Source organism: Pteropus medius, unplaced genomic scaffold (genome assembly GCF_902729225.1).
Source record: "Pteropus medius unplaced genomic scaffold, Ma_sr-lr_union100, whole genome shotgun sequence".
Lineage (NCBI taxonomy): Eukaryota > Metazoa > Chordata > Mammalia > Chiroptera > Pteropodidae > Pteropus > Pteropus medius.
Window position 1 is genome coordinate 456,209 of NW_024350323.1, and position 20,138 is coordinate 476,346.

The window sequence follows — 20,138 nt, forward strand, 5'->3', positions numbered from 1 at the left end:
ACGGAGGTGAGGCCCAAAGGCCCATAGCCCTTCCCAGATGTGCTGGGGGGGTGGGTACAGAAGACGTGGACATGTGGAGAGCAGGGCCAGGGCTGGCCTGTGCGTGTGATCAAAGGCGCAGGGTGGGGTGGGGCAGGGGTTGGGGTGAGTTCTTTGCATTACTGAGGGTTTATGCTTTCTCTTGGTTGCCTGGATGCCTTGGTATTCACCCCTCCCCAGTGTTCACTGAGGGACTGTGACCATAGCCCCCACTCAGGGCTAGGGTGAGTGAAGGGCAGGCTGCTTACCTGGTCACTAGTGAGTGAGTGGGTGGATCACTTGGCTGTCCAGCTGTCTGAGCTCCAAATCACCGACCAGCACCTTACCTATCTCTTCTGTGGACCCATGGCCTTGAGCTTCCCGGACTGTTGGAGGGCTGCACTGTTGTGTGGACCCATGGCTGCGAGGCGTCCCACCGTTCACTGCCAGGAGCGTGCCAGCCTCCTGGTTTGGGGCAGCAGCTCCCATGCAGCAGTGTGGGTGTGGGCTAGTCTGGACTCTGTCCTGACCAGAGGAGATGGAGGTCAGCTCTGCGGCCCTGTGGCATCCTGCAACGGAAGGAAGATGGCAGCAGAAGCAGTGGCTTTGTTCAGGAAGAGAGGAGGAAAGATGCCACTCCAGTAGCTCAGGGCCTCCAAAGGCCGACTCAGCCAGGAAAGAGCCTTCTGAACAATGCCCAGGCCAACCTCTTCCAGGCTTTACTTCCCATCCTTGGTGGGAGTCCTGGTGGTGACGCCTCTGAACCATTGTTCCCAAGGACAGCTCACCAGGGTCAGGTCTAGGCCAGGCCGGGATACTGAGCCCCCATACCCTGGGAGGAGGCACATGATGTCCCAGAAGTGGCTCCTCCGGCCTTTGTTTTTGCTGGGCAGGCAGCCACTCAGGACACATGGCTCAGAGGCTTAGGTAGACAGTGCTCCTTGCTATTTCCTTTGGGAAGGGTTTTGGGCTGTAAACTGAAGAAGGGAGCAGACACTTGGTCCATGATCATGGCAGAGTTGGAATGGCACCACAATATGGAAGGGACCCCCGTGTGCTTGGTCACCCTCTAGAGTTTCAGCTCCATGGGGGCAGGGTAGGTATTTGTTTTGTTCCTGGCTGTGTCCTCAGGCACCTAGTAAGTGCTCCAGAAACATCTGTGACTGTATGAGTCCCTCTGCAGTTCTAGTTCATGATCCGCCCACACAGTCAAAAGCTGTTAATGCTCACAGTGCTCTGGATTCACAGACAAACCTGGTTCTAGTTCGGTCTGTGTCACTTTCTAGCTAGGTGACCTCAGGACTCAGTTTCCTTAACTGTAAAATGAAGAGAGCTAGTCCCGCCTCTGACTTGCTGGTGAAATTTTTTGAGATGGTTTAGGGAGCTTTCCTGACATTAAGATGCCCCTTAAATGTCGGTTCTCTCATCCTTTCTTCTCACTGAGTCTTGTATCCATGTTAAACCGCCCAGCATCCTCAGACATCCACTAATACCTCATCTGATCCTTACAACAGGCCCTCTCAGGTGTGGCACTATCTACACCCCTATCTTACATATATGGAAACTGAGGCCCAAGGGGAGAAATTCTGGTCACACAGTAAGTGCTAGAGGCAGGATTTGAATGCCATTCTGTGTGGCTTCCGGCCTTTAACTCTAATTCAACACTGACTAATACCTTTCATAATAGTTTATGTCTGACATTGTAGCTGTGTGACCTCAGGTCCCTCACTACATCTATGAGCCTCGGTTTCTTCGATTGCCCAATGTGAATAATTACCCAGACGCCCCCAGCCTTGGCCTTGATGACAATCCAGGGCACTTGGCTATATCAGTTGTTCTTTGCCTTCCTACTGTTCTCTCCAAGTGATTGACAGACGACATGCTGCTGACTGCCATCCTCCCCAGGCATTCTGGCCAAGACACCTGGAACTCTAACCCTTTCACTCTCTTTCCAGGAAACATATCTGAATGCAAGAGAGTGAGAGGGACATTATTAGAGGGGATAACACTGGGTCAACGCTAGTTTATTAAAACAGCAGCAAATCAGTTTTTAAAACTATTATTAGCAGCAAGTGACTGTCAATACACCGTGCAACTGATTGTGACACACCAATGGGTCACACTCCTCAGGGATAATGGCTGGTATTTTTGATAGCTCTTTTGTGAACATGTAAAGTCCTATGGAAATGCAAGCAATGATTAATATTGTTATAATAATTCCCATTGTTCCTATCCTAGGAGGACACTTATTACAAAGGATGGGAAGCCACACTGCTTGGGTTCAAATACTGGCTCTGCCACTTCTCAGCTGTTGACATTGGGCAAGTCATTTGACCTCTCTGTGCCTAAATTTCCTCATCTATCAAATGAGGATTATAACAGTAGTGTCTATTTCTCAAGGTTGTTTGACAATCAAATGAGATAATGTAAATAAAATGTTTACCATGGTATTGAGTTCAAGTGTCACCAAGCTGCAACCTGCAGGCCATGTCTGGTTCTTGGCTTGTGTATGTAGGTAAAGTATGATTAGAACATGGCCAGCTTAATTTGTCTGCCCATCATCTATGTCCGCTTTTATGCTTCAACAGCAGAGTTGAGTAGTTGCAACTGAGACTGTCCTTTCTAGTCCCCCACAGAAAATAAATGTGCAATTTATTTCATTTTTCTAAAAGCTCATTTCTTGTACACATAGAGACACAAAACTCCAAAGAGGGGAAATGACTTGTCTAAGGCCATGCTGCTAGGATGGTATAAGAATAGGGGTGGAACCCAGGCTCCTTGAATCCCAGTCCAGGGAACTTTCTAGTACACGACATTGACCAGGGATTTCCCCATTCTTGGATTCCTTGGGCTCAGAGTTCTTCCTTCAGGACATGGAAAAAGCTGGTTTAGCACCCAGGCCAAGGGATACTAGCTGCCAAGCCCTGGGATTCTCCTCCCTCCCTGTATCACAGGCTCTGCCGGTTCAGCTGGCACAAGGCAGCTTCTTCGCTCCTGCAGGCCTGTTGGACCCTTCTCTGGCTTCCTATCCTTGGGTGCGTTACCCTGGTAAGCCGGGCTGGGGTGGCAGCCTCACTGGGTGATTAATGTTTCTGTCCCACTCTGAGGACTCTTATCTACTTGCTGGCCTTGCCCTTGTTCATGTAATGGGCTGGTTGAGTCCATTTACATTTCCTTTGCTTTGCTCTCCTGTCCAATAGCAACTACGACATAATTATGTTTTTCTCCCTTATCCTTAATCCTCTCAAACTGCCTAGTTATCTTTAATTTCCTGTCCGTTTCCCTTACTGGGGAGCTAAGTGGAGCTAAGTCAGGCCAAAAGTGATGGGATAGCGTGGGAAAACTCATAGATACTCACCCAGAGTCCCTGGGGCCCAGGGAGGTAGCCTGGGCTCCAGAGCCTGTGAAGCCTGGCAGGACATAGCACTTCTTAGTCTGGACCCCTATGCTAACAAATATAAATCATTGGTAGGGACAGGGAGGGAACACCTCTGAGGTCCCTCTCTCCCAGCTTCGGCAGTATGGGAGTCTCGAGACCTAATTTCAGTGGGCTCGGTAACCTCCAACCTCTCCACCTCCCCTTAGTATCAGATACTATTCCTGTCCCCATTGTCTTCTCCAGGTCTCATGACCTCAGGAATGGCAGTCATAGGACTAATTCTAGCTTGTGTGTGTGCATATGTGTGTGCGCGCATGCACAGATGTATGTGCAGGCTCATGCGAGTTCCTGTGACCATGAACTCCCTTTGATATCAGGTCCGGCATATGGTAAGCACTCAAGATGTGCTCATTTTCTTTCTCCTTGGGTGACCATAGTGCCTAACACTGCATGAAGCTAGTGGGTGTGCACGCAATAGATATTCAGTGTTTATCAAAGGACTGAGCAGGTGTATTCCTGGGAGTGTGTTCTGTGTGTGTGTGCATGTGTGTGTATTACCCCGGTCCCTGAATTTATCTAAGTCCTAGTTCCCTCATCTGTAAACCACAGTGGGGTACAAATGTCAAACTCACCAGGATATAGACAGTGTGAAATGTGCTAATGTAAGGAAAACTCCCAGAACATGACCTGGCACATGGTGAGTGCACAACAGATGATAAATGTTGATGATGATGATGACAATTAGTATGTGGCAAGCTTGACTGTCAAGGGTGTATGTGCCGTGTGGGGAGTGTGAACATGTGTGCGCATGCCAGTGTGTGGCAGAGTGTGTGAAGGAAGACCTGATGGGAGAGACTGAAGGTGTTGGGTGGACTCTGTGGATGCCAGCCTGCAAGGGAAGCCTAGAGAGCAGAAGCAAATGCCACATGCACACACAGAGGAAGCTGAGAGAAGCCTAGACTTGGCTGTATGGATCTGATGACAATGAGCCTCTTCCCCTCTCAGTAGCAGAATTAATGGGATGAAAGTGGGCAAAGGACACTCTAGCTGGAGAATCAGGAAACAGTTCCCTACAGGGCAGCCTATTAGCTTAAGAGACCATCTCTCCCAGGACCTTTGTAGTTCCTACCCAAGGCATTTCAAAGCCTCGCCTGCCCAAGAGAGGGGAGAACAGAGCTGGGGAGGTGGGGAAAAGACATCAGGGAGACCAGGAGCAGATGCTACAGGCAGGCTGGAGAGGAGACAGGGAAGGATGGCAAGTTTGCAGGGGATACTGGGAGGAGGAGTTGGAAGAGGCTCAGAGAGAGCCTCTTTAGATGAGGTGCTGCAGCCTCTCATTGAATCACAGGGGCTGGTTGTAGAGCCATTCCATGTTCCAGTGACTGGGCTTGCACCTGAGAAAATGGAAGGCGACCAAAACTCCAGGGTGATCCAGGGACACCTGGATATGTGGAGGAGAAGCTTTTCAACCAGGGACTGAGTCTAGGAGCCAGACTTCCTGTAGTTCCGTAGCAATTCTCCATGGCATTTTCAGCCTATCTCCATGCCCTCTCTTTTGCTTCTATCTCTCAGGGCATCATCTAGCCTGGCCTGGCTTCTAGTCACTTCCAAGGCTCAGCTGAGACTCATCTGCTCTGTACTCTGAGAGTCGGTGGCTGGTTGCCCTTCCCATCGCTACTGTAGGTCTTAAATCGTGTTCTGCTTCCCTGTACTCTGCAAGATAGAGTCACACCCTTGAATGGGGAGATTTCTTTGGCCACAGTGAAAATGGACTTTTGCGGACCTCTGAATTCATACACTTTTGGTCTCTGTCCTCATCCTCTTAATTTTCTGTCTGAGTACCTATCAATTGTCCGTGGGTCCTTGAAGGCAGAGACCACAGCATTACATTTCATTAATGATAAAAATGATGGTGGCGATCATAATATTACTGCCAATGAAGATAGTGACGGTGTCAATGGTGGTAATGAAGATGTTAATAATAATAGCATTGATGGTAATTGTGGCAATGAAGGTGATGGCAAAGATGACAATTTATGTAATGGTGATAGAGGTGAAGACAATGGCACACGTGGTAATGACAATGGTGTTAATGCACTTGGTATGGTTATAGAGGTAGCGATGATGATAAAGGCGATGATGATGGTGGAGATGAGGATGATTATGTTAGACATAGAAATGGAAATGGTGGCGAGGAAGAGGATAGGGTGGTGATGATGAGGTGGTAATAGCAGTGATGATGATGGAAGCAGAGATAGTAACATAGAGGCAGTGATGATGGTGAAGGTGGCGATGATGGTAGATGTGACACCTGTGATATTAGAGGTGGTGATGGCGGTGATTGATGGAGATGTCAATGATGCCAAGTGTAATGGTGGAGGCAGTGGTGGTGATAGTGGTAGTAGAAGTGATGGTGAGGATGTGATAGCAATGTTGTTGATGGTTGTGATAGCAATAACTGGCAATGGGGATGGTGATGAAGATTGAAGCAATTGACGATGGTGATGGTGACGACAATAATGAAAGCCAAGAGTCTAGCAGGTCTACTCACCAGGTCTATTATTTTCTATATTACTCCTGATTATTTATCCAATACCCTCCAGCTTAGCTTTATGTTACCTTCCATCTTTCACTGTTTCTGGGGGATTAGAAAATTGGGCCCACCAATAAAGATACTGTGAAGCTGTTGGTTTCCAGAAGAGTACCTGTGTCCCCTGGTCTCGTTTGTTTTTGGGAGAGTCATAATTCAGGCAGTAACTTTCCCCATTTCCACCCTAATGCTGGGGAATGCAATCCTGGAAAGTTACCTAAGGAAGACTATGGAATGTTCTACCTTTGAGATGGCACAGAGCAAGAGAGAGACCCCATTTGCCTGCGTGAATCATGCCTAAAGGCAGGGGCTGGACATGATGATCACTGTAGGTCAGGACCAATTTCAGGAATCTGATTCTTTGGCTTGCTATGCAGGGAAAGGAGGTGGATTGTCTACTGAAATCTGGAGTTCCGTCTCTGAAGCTAATGGTGAAGAGATGAGAAGAGGTTTGGGAAGAGAAGAGGCGATGCAATGTGGTGTTTTAGAGAAATGTTGGCGTTCTTGTGCAGATTCCTTGCGGTTCTGAGTGGGAGGTGACCCAGGATGTGGGACTCTGTGGCACTGCCTCCAGCCCTGCATCTGCCAAGAGGCCGTCCTTCAGGGCCATGGCGCCCATCCCCCAGCCAGGCTGCGGTAAGGAGGGAGAGGAAGAGAGGGAGGGCCACCGCTCACAGTTCCCCGAGGAATCTGCTTTCTCCCACAGACTCTTGGAGCTCTCACTCCCCTGCAATTCTCCTTTCCCCTCCCTCCTATCAGTTTTCTGATTTGTGAAGGCCACTCACACAAAACCATCAGGGATAGGCTGCCTGTAGTAACTGGTCCACTGCCTGTACCAAGGCAATGGTCACATGCCAAGGTAAGGAGGACAGAGAATGTTGCCCAAATAATATGGGCTTTAGAATCAGAACCATGGCCAAGTCCTAACTCATTATTTAACCACTCTGTGATTTTAGACCTAAGGGTGCCACTCTCTGAGCCTCAGTTTCCCCTTCTGTAAAATGAGGTCCTAACTCAGAGAATGTTATAAGGATTAAATGAGATAATGTATGTAAGGTATCTAATATACTATTTGGCACCTACGAGATGTTTAAGAAGCATTGGTCTTTCTCCTGACCCTTATCCCTTTCAGAAGGGGAGAAAGTAGGCATGGCCTCATCCCCTTACTAGGCTCCTTGAACAAAGACCCTTCCTATCTCCTATGCGATTTGAGCCTCCTCCCCCCATTCCCCATGAGACCAGGAAAGTCTACATAAGGTTAAAGTGGCATATACCCCTTCCAGCCTGGGTGCTAGGTTTGGAGTCAGAGGAATTGCTAGTTGTGTGACCTTGCTCATTGCTTAGCTTCTCTGGGCCTCAGTTTCCTCATCTGAAAATAGGATAATAATCCCTGCTCTGCCGGCCCCACAGGGTTGTTGTGAGGCTCCTATGAGATCATGCTTTGGGAAGTACAAACTGCTGGATACATGTGGGTGTTATTAGCTTAGTCTAAGAGAAAGGGAGGGAGGGGAGGACTAGGCCCTGGAGACTAGATTACTGCTCCAACTCGGGGCGGGGCGGGGGCAGTTCCTCTTGGTAATACCAGAGCCAAAGTATTCCAGGGTTCAGGGGTGCTGGACCATAGAATTGGAACCCAGTCATGAGGCCATCCATGTTCAGCTTGGGTGGAGTAGGACAGGGCTTGTTCACTTATGTCCTTTGGCGTAAGTCATATGTAAATAAGTCAATTATGGGGTTTGAGTCGACTGCCTGGGGACTTCTTGAGCCAGATGACAACTCCGAAAGGCCAAAGGCCTCCCTCCATTTATTCCTCTTATCTTCTCATTCTACTGAGGTCAGAACTTGACCAGCGTGTGAAGGTGGCCGATCATTCCCCACCTGCCACAGTATACTGTGCACCATGCCTTTCTGGGTGATCTGGAGTCAGAGTAAGGTTTTGGCTCAGTTGGGAGCACTGGTAGGGTGCAGCCTTTGTGGTATCCTCTGCCCACATAGTGTTCTTTCTCCCACATGTCTTTCTTGTTTTCCTCAACGGCCCACTCTTCTTTCTCAGAGGAATGACCAGCTTCTTCACACTTTAAGCTTTCATTAGTGGATCCTCTTCTTCTTGTCCACTCCCATTTCTGGATAGCAAGGGTGCTTGTGCCTGCCACATACCCCAGACTGACTATATAGCTACCAAATATATTTCTTTGTCCTTCGTTCCTTGTCTACCATCTCCCCAGCCTCTTACTCGTCTTTGAAAGCTTCATTTCTAAGCCCCCTTGCCAGCCTCTGGCTCTGGCTCCTCTGCCTCCCCTCCCGATGCTTGCCTCCTTCATTTTCCTGAGGGTGGCCCAGAGGCACCCAGAGACTCTCTTTTCCACCGTTTCTTTTCCCTCTGTCCTTCTCGTCTTCCCACCACAGCATCTCCTCTGACCTCATGGCTCAGCTCCTATCTCAGGCCCCTGCTGCTGATGTATTCTTGTGTTCCTCCCACCACAAGCAGTCTGAACTCCAGACACCCCTCACTCAAGTCAGCTTGGGCCCTGCCTAGCCCCCACCCACAAAGCTCAGTCCAGTTGGCCCTTCCCTGTGGGCGTCCCTCGGCAGCCAGCTGCTACTTGCAGTTCATTGGTAGGGACCACATACCAGCCACCCCTGGAGCCCGAGTTCAAACATGGACCTCCTAGCATGTGTTTGATCAGCTGAGGCCAAACCCACAGCCTTTTAGGAAATGGCGCCCACCAACTCAGCTGTGTTCTGGAGCCAGAGTCCTAAGGCAGGCCTAGCATGGCCCACTGGCCAGGACACGGGGAGGGAAGAAAAGGAGAGGCGAGGAGAGGTCTTTTCCTTTTTTTCCGTGTGCGTGCACATCTGTGTGTGTGTGTGGTGGGGGGTAAGTGAGGGTGGTGGTGATGTGTGTTTTCTGTCACTGTGTCAGAAACTGCTTGGTGCCATGGGGTTGTTTGCTGTGCCATGCGAGTGCCGTGCACTTACTCTGTGTATTGTGTGCCAGAGGTTGGAGGGTTGCCATGCTTTGGGGGTGGTGCATGTTAGGTGTCACTGTGTCCTGTGTGCTCGTATTGTAGCTGTGATGTGCGTTATGTCAGTGGTGTGGGATCCAGTGGATGCTATGGGGGTGGAAGGCTATGACCTGTGTGACATGAGGTTCGTGAACCCCAAACCCAGTTCCCGGCACCTATAGCTCAGATCCAGGAGCCTCTGATTTCAGATGAATCAGGGCCAAATTCTTGTATAAATTGTCCTGCTTCCCACCCTACCCCCTCCCTGCAGGTAAGGTCATCTTTTGGTTCCTGTAGTTTAATCGAAACCATTGGCTGAAGTTCCCTGAATACTTGCCTTATAATGGCCAAAGAGGGGCAAGGTAGAGGGGAAGCATTGGGAAGGAAAAGAAGGGGAGTAGCAGGAAGAGGAACAGGAGGAGAGAGAGTGGAGCATGGAGAGCCAATTGGAGGGCCTGCCCAAGCCCTGCGACACTATTCTAGGCCCTAGAGATGCAGTAAATCCAAGTGCAGTCAGCACTCTTAAAGCCAAGTTCAGGGGGCCATGGGAGAGTCAATCAGGTGCACTTGGTTTAATCTGGGGGAACAGAAAGACCTTCCAGAGGAGGAGCTGTTTGAGCTGATGTCTGAAGGTGTAATGTATGTGAAATGTCCTCTGGATTTCTAATTCCAGCACTTGGGAACCTTTACACTTGCTTCCTTGGTTACCCAAGCTCAAGATGAGGGTGTTATCTTTAGATTATTCTTCTTCACCCACATCCAATCAAATTGGCAACCATTGCAAGGGCTCATGAATTTAATCATTTAATCGACAAATAGTCATTGGACCTGGAGTCTGCTAGGCACAGTGCCAGGCCTTGGGAAGGCATTAGCAAGCAGGCAGGACTAGGTGCCTGCTCTCGTGGGTCCCACATTCTCCAAAGTGCTGCCCTTCCCCACCATTGCTCTGGGTGAGGTCTGTACTGCTCCTCCATCTCCAGGCTCACCCCTCCAGGCCACTGTCCTCATTGCAGCCAGAAGAGCTCGAAAGCTGTGTACATTCAATAAAATTCACTGTGGTTCTACTGTGTGCCAGGCACAGTTTTAGGCACTTGGGATACATTAGTGAACAAAACAAATATCCCTCACAGAGCTAACAGTGTAGCAGGAGGAGGTGAAGAATAAACAATGATATAATAAATAAATTATATAGTATGTTAGAAGGTGGCACATATTTTAGAAGAATCAAAGAGAAAATAATGAAGATTGGGGATACTAGAGTGCAGGCCAGGATAGAGAATTACTCGAGGTGGTCAGGGCCAGCCTTATTGAGAAAGTGCGATCTGAGCAAAGGCTTTAAGGAGGTAAGAGAATTAGCCATGTGGATGTCTGGGGGAAGAGCATTCTGGGCAGAGAGAACAGCCAGTGCAAAGACGGTGAGGTAGGAGTGGGCCTCATGCTGTCAGGAGACCAGTGTGGCTGAAGTCCAGTGCAAAAAGAGAAGCTGAGCAGAAGCTGGGGGTCAGATTGCAGGAGTGTTTGGAGGCCAGTGTAGGGACAACACTTCCCTCATGTGGAGATGAGGGGTCGGGAGGTCTCAACCTAAGTTGTAACAGGATCTTTCAGGCTTCAGTGGGGACATCTCAGGGGCAAGGCAGAGGCAGGGAATCAGTGGGGAGTCGACCAGACCACGGCAATCTGGCAAGCTCTAACGGATCAAATGGGAGAGGGGAAGGGTGGAGTTTTTGTGCTCTAAAAAGCTGGGCAGGTAGGTAGGGTCAAGGAGGTATCATCGCTGGCAAGCAGACGAATAGCCACAGAAAGGCTGGCCGGGCAGGCAGCCCTGAGCTGGCCACCAACCATCCCCAGGGATGGGGGAAGCCCTAAGATGTTGTCTGCAGCCCTTTCTTCTCAGGCCAAACTTCTAGCCCCATCCCAGCTTCTGAATCCAGCCAGTAGTGCTGGGCCAGGTGGAGGCTGACCATGCACATTCATCACTGGTGTGTATGGAGCCCTTGCTAAACCACTGACTTATCTACCCCTCCCACAATTTTGTATGGTGGATATTTATAGCCCATCTTACAACAACAATAACTGCCACTTGCATGGTGCTTACTATAATACAGGCACTTATTTTCAGAGCTTTACGTGCATCAAGTCATTTGACCCTCACAATGACCATCCTCTAAGGTAGATATTGTCATCATCCTCCTTATATGTGTGATGAAATTGAGGCAACAAGAGGTTAAAGAACTTGCCCAAGGTCACAGAGTTGGTAAAAGGTGAGGCTGGAATTCAAACTGAGGCATTCAGGCTCTAGAGTTTGTGCCCTTAACCACTATGCTCATAGGAAAACCAAACTCAGAGACAGTAGTGACTTCCCAAAGTCACACAGCAAATCTCTTGTGAAGCTCACATTCGCACTAATGCACCTGCCTCACAGCCCAGCCCTTCAAGCTCACAAAGACTCTGAAGGTCGATTATTGTCTTTAGACTTCAACTTCATTTTTAAAAATATTTTTTGGCCTCATCCCCTTCCTCACCTGCATGTTTCCAAGTAGAAACTTGGAGCTTTCACACCAGCAGTGTCCTAAATGGCAGAGGCCAGGAAAGGAGGCTGAGCTGCCGCCAAGTGGGTGGCAATTGCTGGAGGCATTTTTCCGCTCAGTAAGTCATTTCGTCCCCTAAAGACTAAAAGAGAGATCTGAGGGAGTAGTACTGTGCGCTGGGAGAGAACGATCCCTCCCAAGCTTCGTTGGAAGGTGCACGCATGTCTGTGGGTGTTCATACATGTGTGTGCCTGTGTTTTCACATGTGTGTCTGGCTGGACGAGAGTGTAGGGGGGAACGTGTGTGTAGGAGCTCTTGTGCATGTCTTTCTAGGCGTGTGCATATTTATTGATGTACTGTGTGTGTAACCGCAGTCGGGTGGGTGAGTACATGTAAGTGTGTGTTCCTAGGCATAGGTGTGATAAGAGAGGGGTGTGTGCATGCGTGTGTGTGCATGTGGGGATGGGTGTGTGGGGCTCTGTAGGGCAGGGCTAACCAGTGGGCCCTTCTACTGATCTGGCTGGCCTCAGCCTGCCCTACCACCACGGGCACACCTGTTGGCCCAGTTCCGCAGCCCACATCAGAGATCACCTGGCTCTCAGCTTTGTCTTCAGCCCCTCATCGTTCCCTTCCTGGCTTCCAGACTTTTCCTCAAGGCTCCAGGCCTTACACAAGGGAAGTAGAGACTACTCTGAGGGATGTAAACACATATTAACCCAGGAACCTGAGAACCAGCCATTAGAATGGGATGGGCTATTCATGTTGGATTTTGCTCCTGCAACTCTGGCACAGATGGGGATGGTGTCTGTCGGAATGTAACCAGGCAAACAGAAACCACCCTAGGTTTTTCAACAGAGAGGATTCCATCCAGGGGTTTAATCCAAGTAACACAGACTTGGAGCTGGACAGCCTGACTTCAGGTCCTGGCTCTGCTGTTTACTTGTAGTTTGACTTGGTTAATTTACCTGCCCTCACCATGCCTCAGTGTTGTCATCTGTAAGGCAGAGATGATAGTAGTGGTATGTAGCTCATAGGCTACATAGGGGGCATTAAATGAGCCAACAGACGTACAAGTGTTTAGAGCAGTGCCTGGTACATACTAAGTGCTGTAGAAGTGTGGATGGTTATTAGTAGCTATAAGTTATTTGTGGAGTAGACAAGCAATTTCTGGGTTTCTAGGATCTGCCTGTCTTAGGCAGGCACTTTTCTCCCTGGATCTCCACCTGTTCCAACACTGAGTCAGGAAATCCTTACACACTGCTATGATGGTGGCAGAAACAGGCAGCAGACAGCATCTTGCCACTTGGCTCTGAGCCAGGGCCCCTCATTCTCTTTTTCCCAGAGTGCTCTTCCTATTCAGCTTACAGATGCACATGCGCATCTGGATGCACACCAGAGGCTCAGCCTATTCTAGGCGTGGCTCCAACCCTGTACTCCCAACCCCTTGGAACGTCCCTGCACACCTGCACAGCTCATGATTCACAAAGGACTCACTAGCCATTAGCTCATTTGGCAGGCATGACAATTCTGTGGGATCTGAGATTTTAAACCTTTTTGTTCCCCCTACAGATAGAAGCTGAGTCTCAGAGAGGTTGAACAACTTGCCCAGGGGCACACAGCTAGTATGTGAGAGAGCCAGGGCATGAACTCACATCCATCTGACTGTAGGCTCACACTCATAACCACTCCAGCCATGGCCCCTGAGGATCTGTGAACATATTATTTCCCCCGTCCCTGGGAATATAAGCCCCTTGAGAGCTCTGTGTCTCTGCTCAGCAGTACCTGGCACAGAACTGAGTGCCCAGTGGGGTGTAGACCACAGGCCAAACCCAGCATAGTGATATGTGTTGTTTTAGCTTAAAGAATGGTTCTAGGAAGTTTAAGATTAGTCACTATGATTGCAAAATGGGGTGATTTCATATAAAAATTCAAATTTCCTGCTACTGTTGAAAAATTCAAGAGCCCTGGCAACCCTGGGCTTGCATTCAACATGGAAGCAACCAACTGTATTCCAGGAGCTGCTGCTCCCAGAGATGGGGCACATGATTGCTGTTTTACCCCAGGGCCCAGTACTTCCTGTTGTCACCCCAGCTGCCATTCCCCTACCTGCTTGTACTATGACTTCCTGCCACTCATTCTATTCCTTCACCTCCATCCTTCGCTTGGCCTGAATGGGCATCAGGGCAGGTGCCTCCTGAAGAAGAGTGTGAACACAGGGGAAGTACTGGGCCCAGGGAGCTGTGTACCCATATGATCTTTCCACTGGCTCTGTAGTCACTTATCCTGGTTCATCTACCCAGGCCTCTCTCCCTCTACTCCATCTAGCAGGGAGGTCAGCCAAGGATGCAGACCATCTTGTAGCTCATACATAAAGGGCTTTGGGATAACAGAGGATGTTGGGGCATTTCTTCTGGCCAGACTGAAATCAAGGAAATTGTCTAGGAAGAGGCTGCCTTTGAGCCTGGAAGGATGGGCAGGCTTTGGATGGATAGATATGGGAGAAGAAAGGAGGGCGGAATTTGTAGCAGGAGCAGCAAAGGCAGGGAGGTGGCCATATCTGGGTTGTGTTCTGGGATGCTTGAGTGGTTGAGTGTGACCGGGTCGCAGGGTGATGAAGAGGAGTGGACAGTGGGGGATGAACATTTGCTGAATCTTCATCTCTGGAGACTCCCAGTGCCTGCCTGGCACCCTATGAGGGACCCACAAGCAGGAATGTGGTTTGTTATTACAGTAATTCTGTAAATGTGGACTGTGGAGGGACTCTGTATAAATGAATGAGTTAAGGGTTAGAGGTTAGACCATTTGCCCAAAGCCACACAGCTAGTGGAAGAGCTGGAATTCTGCACCACCCGCTCCCCACCACCAGGTCTGCCTCCACATTGGGAGAAAGAGGGCTGGAAGCTACAGAATGCTTTGAGCAGGCAAGTGGCTGGGTCTATCCTGCCTTCTGGGCTGTGGGCAAGTGGCCCAGGGAATATGAGAGGGAATCCCAGTCTCTTGTCCTTCCTTCTCCCTCCACAGCTTACCTTCTTTAAATCTTTTGACCACATGTCCCAAATTGGCCTCCATCCACAGTGCCTTGGCCCAGTTTGGGCCCTACACCTCTCATCTGGATGAAGGCAGGGGTCTTCCACATGGTTCCCCTGTTTATATTCTTCCTCCCTTCCCATGTGCTCTCCACTGCAGCCAGAGGGAACTTCCAAAAGGTCAGAGCTGACTGTGTCCCTCGACCCCACGCTCACACTCACTCATTTTCTGGGAAGTCTCCAAACGGCTCCCTGTTGGCTGAAGATTCAGCCTTTCTATCAGCTCCCTCTGTCTACACCGTCCTTTCACTCCTCCACCATTTTAGTGCCTGCCATACTTCTTATGTTCTTTAGGACTCAGTTCACATGCTGGAAACTTGCCCTGACTGCTCTCCTTCTTCCATGTCTGTGTTAGGTGGTCTTCCCCTGGGTTCTCAGAGCCTCCTGGGCTTGCCTCCACCATGGCCCTTTCCCATGTCCTGTAATAAAAGTACCTTCCTTCACAGTCTCCTACGAGACTGGACATTCCTTGCAGCAGGACCAAGGACCAGCAGAGTGCAGTGGTTAAGGGTCAGGACTCTGGACTGCCTGGCTTGGAAAACTGGAACTGCCCTTTAGTAGATGTGTGCAGTTGAGTAAGTTCCTTTGCTGCAATTTCCTTCTGTAAAATGTGGGTTATCATAGCGCCAACCTGTCAGAGGGCTTTTGTCACAAAGAAAGAAGAGAGTCCATATAAAGCAGTTAAAATAGTGCCAAGGTTACAGCAAGTGCTCAATAAACACAGCTATTATTACTCATTTCTGTATCCCCAGGGCCTGGCACAGAGTAGGGGTGTGGTGGCTGAAAGGGGGGCTGGAGTACCATGCGTCAGAGGAGACTGGCCACCTTGGAGGGTGACCTAGCTGGAAGATGAGCCCCTCCATAGGTGGCTGGGAAGGGGCTGGGCCAGACATGGCCCCCCAGGGAGCAACTTCAGAGCTAATGACTACTGCATGTGGCAGCTCCTATCTGGTCTAGTCGCCAGCCTCCCCCATCAATATGGTTCAAATAGTCAACTGACACCTCATTAGCCTAAGTCCAGGCCCAATTCTGCTGCCACGCAGTGAGCGAGCAAGCCACTGGGGGGCCAGAGGCTCGTTAGGGTCTGGCCGTCACCAGAGCCAGAGGGTCCACAACGTGATACCGGCTCAGGGCCCAGCCCATGTGTTTCCAATCAGCAATTAGTCTTTAATTAATGGGGCTGCAAAATGATTGTTTTCCCGTCTGAATGGCGGCGTGGGCAGGGAGCCGGCAGGAATGGCCATCTGGGGAGTGTTAAGCTGGAGTTACAAGAGGAGACATAAAGAAAGGAACCAAACACCCCAATTTGGGCCCAAATCATGGCCCTGGGCAAGCTGCATGGCGCCCAGCCCAGTGGTAAATGAAAACCAGGCCTGGGCTCCTGGTGGCACCTGCTCTTGCCTAGGCTCCGGTGTCCCCAATGGCTCTGGGGATACCCAGAGGGATATCCTCTGGGGCCTTGGTTTCCCCAGTACACTTAACCTGAAGGGAAAGCTGGTCCTTGGGCCATGCTTCCCAACATACCAGCCAGGCCTCATCTCTAAAATGGTGATTATCATTTCTATTTCTCAAGCTGTTTGGGGTGGAAAGGAGTTTCATAAACTATGATGTACTGTACTGAGCCCTTGGAAGTTGGGGCTGGGAAGTCATCTAGCACCTCCTGGGGGTTCCTGTCTCTGAGTGCCTGTGTTCTCATATCCTCTATTCCCACCGATGACAGGCTGCTGAGCTTGTCTGCTGCATTATCTCAGTGAGGCTTCACTATAGCCTTCTGAAGTAGGGAATTTTATTGCCCCTGCTTTACAGAAGAGGAACCTGTACTATTGAGCAGCTTACTTGGTGGGAATTGAGCCTGAGAAGGCACCACCATGGAGCCCATGCTGTTAACTACTAACCAAGGGGCAGCTTCTCTTTATTTTGGGAGGCCCCATCTTGGACAACAGTTTGACACCATCTCCTAACAAGTAGAATGACAGGCAAAGAACATCAGCCCTGGCTGAGCCATTAGTGATAAGCATATTCAGCCCTGCTGTGGTATAGATGAGGAGACTAAGACCCAAGGAGGGCCAGAGATGTGTCCAGGATCATACTGTATGTTCCTGGCCGTTCCGGGTTTGGGACCCAGTTTACTGACTGCTAGGTCTGTTGAGTTGGAACAAAATCCCATCCCATTGAGCTCCTCCCTCTCCCTCATCCCTGTCATCCTGGTGAGTCCACCTCCTAGATATGCCATCGATCCATTAGCACTTCTCCATCCCTTCCATGCCTGCCTGGCGTCAAGTTCTCTCTTCCTCCCCCCAGTGCTGTTGCCTTAGGTTACCTCCATGAAACATTCTCCAGGTAGAACTATATGTTAGGCCATAGGACAAATCTCAATACATTTAAAAGGATTTAAATCATGCAAAGTATGTTCTTCAACCACAATGGAATAAAATTACAAATCATTAATAGAAAGAAATTTGAGGATATCACAAATATATGGAAATTATTTGGGAAACAGCTCATTCCTAAGTAACCAATGGCTTAAAGAAGAAATCACAAAGGAAATTACCAAATGTTTTGAGATAAGTGAAAACAAAAACACAGCATACAAAAATGTATGGGGTGCAGCCATTATAGTGCTTAAAGAAAAAGTTATTCTGAAAATGCATCTATTTAAAAAATGAAGAAAGATTTCAAGTCAATACTCTAACTTCACAACTTAAGAAACTGGAAAAAGAGCAAACTAAACCCCAAAGTAAGTAAAAAGAAAGAAACAATGAATAATTATAATAAAATATAATAATAAAAAAGAAAGATGTAATAACTAAATTATGTATTTATTGATAGATAAAATAGAGACACAAATAAAATAGAGTAGAAAAACTGTAGAGAAAATTGAGAAAAACAAAATTGGTTCTTTAAAAAGATCAACAAAATTGCCCAACCTTTAGCTAGACTGACCAAGAAAAAAAGATGAAAGCCTGAAATACTAAAATCAAAAAGGAATCAGGAATGAAAGAAGGTATGTTACTACAAACCTTACAGAAATAAAAATGATTAAATTAATTGTCTGACAACAAATTACAAAACCGAGATGACACACTAGACAAATTCCTACAAAGACAGAAATTACTGAAACTAACTCAAGAAAATCCTAAGGAATGCACACACGCACAGCTATTAGAACTAATAAACAAATTCAGCAAGGTTATAGGATACGAGGTCAATATAAATATTTTATCTGTATACACTTGGAATAACTATCCAAAAATGGAATTAAGAAAACAGTTCCATTTACGATAGCACCAAAAAGAATAAAATACTTAAGAATCAATTCAACAAAAATGTGCAAGACTGAGCACTACAAAATATTGAATGAAGTTAAACAAATCCTAAATAAATGGAAAGACAGCCCATGTTCATGGATGGGAAAAAATAATGTTAAGATGTTAATACTCACCAAATCTGTAGAGATTCAACACAATCCCTAACAAAATGCCAGTTACTCTTCTTTTTTTTTTTTTGCAGAAATTGACAGGCTTATCCTAAAATTCAAATGGAAATACAATGGCCAAGAATAGCCAAAATGATTGTGATAGTTAATGTTATGTGCCAACTTGACTGGGCCATGGGATGCCCAGTTAAACATGATTTCTGGGTGTGTCTGTGAATGGTATTTCTGGAAAAGATTAGCATTTAAAATGAGTAAAGCAGACAGCTCTCTCCAGTGTGGGTGGGCATCATCCACTCTGCCAAGGGCATGAATAGAACAAGAAGGCAACAAAAGATTGGATTCTCTCTCTGCTTGACTGCTGAGCTAGAATTGTGATCTTCTCTTGCCCTTGGTGTTGCTGGTTCTCAGGCTTTCAGATCAGATTCGAATCTACACTATAGGCTCTCCAGCTCTCAAGCCTTTGAAATATACCACTGGCTTTCCTGGGACTCCAAAGTGCAGATGGTAGATTGTGGGACTTCTCAACCTTCATAATCACACCAATACCTTTGTGTGTGTGTGTGTGTGTGTGTAATCCATAAGATATATATTCAATATGACATATATTATCAATAAGATATATATTTTATGTATAATATATATCCTATTGATTTTGTTTCTCTGAAGAACTCAAAACTTGCTGCAAAACTACATTAAACCAATTCTGTGTGGTTCTTGCTTAAAGATGGACATGTAGATGAAAAGATAGAAAAGAATCGAGAGCCTAGAAATAAACCCATACATTTATGTTTAGTTGATTTTTAGTGAGGGTGTCAAGACCATTCAATGGGAAAAAATAGTCTTTTCATGCAAAAGAATGAATTTGAACCTCTGCCTCACACCATATACAAAAAATACCTCAAAATAGATCGAAATCCTAAATTTAAGAGCTAAACAATAAAACATTTGGAAAAAATAGGTGTAAACCTTCTTGACCTTGGATTAGACAATGGTTTCTTAGCTATGATGCAAAAAGGACAAACAGCAAAAGAGAAAAAAAGACAAACTAGACTTCATTGAAATAAAGACTTATGTGCCTCAAAGGATACTATCAAAAAAGTGAAAAGACAACCCACAGAACAGGATAAACTATTTGCAAATCATATATCTGATTTGACTAGCATCCAGAGTATATAAACAACATTTAAAAATGAACAATAAAAATAAAACACAATTTAAAAATGGGCAAAGGATTGGAATATTCATTTCTCTGAAGAAGATATACAGATCACCAACAAACATGTGAAAAGAAGCTCAATATCACTAGTAACTGACATATGCAAATCAAAACAATAAGATACCACTTCACACCCACTGGTATAGCTAGAATCAAAAGGTAAGATAATAAGAAATGTTGATGAGGATATAGAGAAATTGGAACCCTCATACTTTGCTGGTGGAAATGTAAAATGGTGCAGCTTCTTTGGAAAACAGCCTGGCCATTCCTCAAAATGTTAAACTTAAATTACCACACAACCCAACAATTCCACTCCTAGTGTAGATACCTATGGAAATTGGAAAAAATATGTTCACACAAAAACTTGTGCATGAAGGCCATAGTAACATTATTCATAATAGCCAAAAAGCAGAAACAGCTTATATGTCCATCAACTGATGAATGAATAGAAGAAATGTGATATATACATATAAGGGAATATTATTCAGTCATGAAAAGGAACGAAGTACTGATATATGCTGCAACATGGATGAACTTTGAAAATACCATGCTAACTGAAAGAAGCCAGTCAAGAGGATCACAGATTATATGATTCCATTTATATGAATGTCCAGAATAGACAAATCCATAGGCACAGAAAGTAGATTAGTGATTGCCAGGGGCTGAGGGATTTGGGAGGAAATGGAGAGTGACTGCTAATGGGTACTGAGTTTCATTTTGGGGTGATGAAAATGTTCTGGAATTAGATGGGGTTGATATTTGTGCAACATTGTGAATATACTAAAAATACTGATTTGTATAATTTTAAGGGTATTATGATACATGAATCATATCTGAGCAAAATGATATAAGGTTATAAAGAGAGTACAAAGAGGTTCAA

At 47.1% G+C, this 20,138-nt stretch overlaps 1 long non-coding RNA gene across 12 annotated transcripts in view; it reads left to right on the forward strand.

Moving 5' to 3' along the window:
• LOC120583614 (uncharacterized) overlaps nt 1–20,138 on the forward strand; it is a 120,470-nt gene that overhangs the window by 12,777 nt on the left and 87,555 nt on the right. The gene's annotated exons all lie outside the window — the stretch shown is intronic.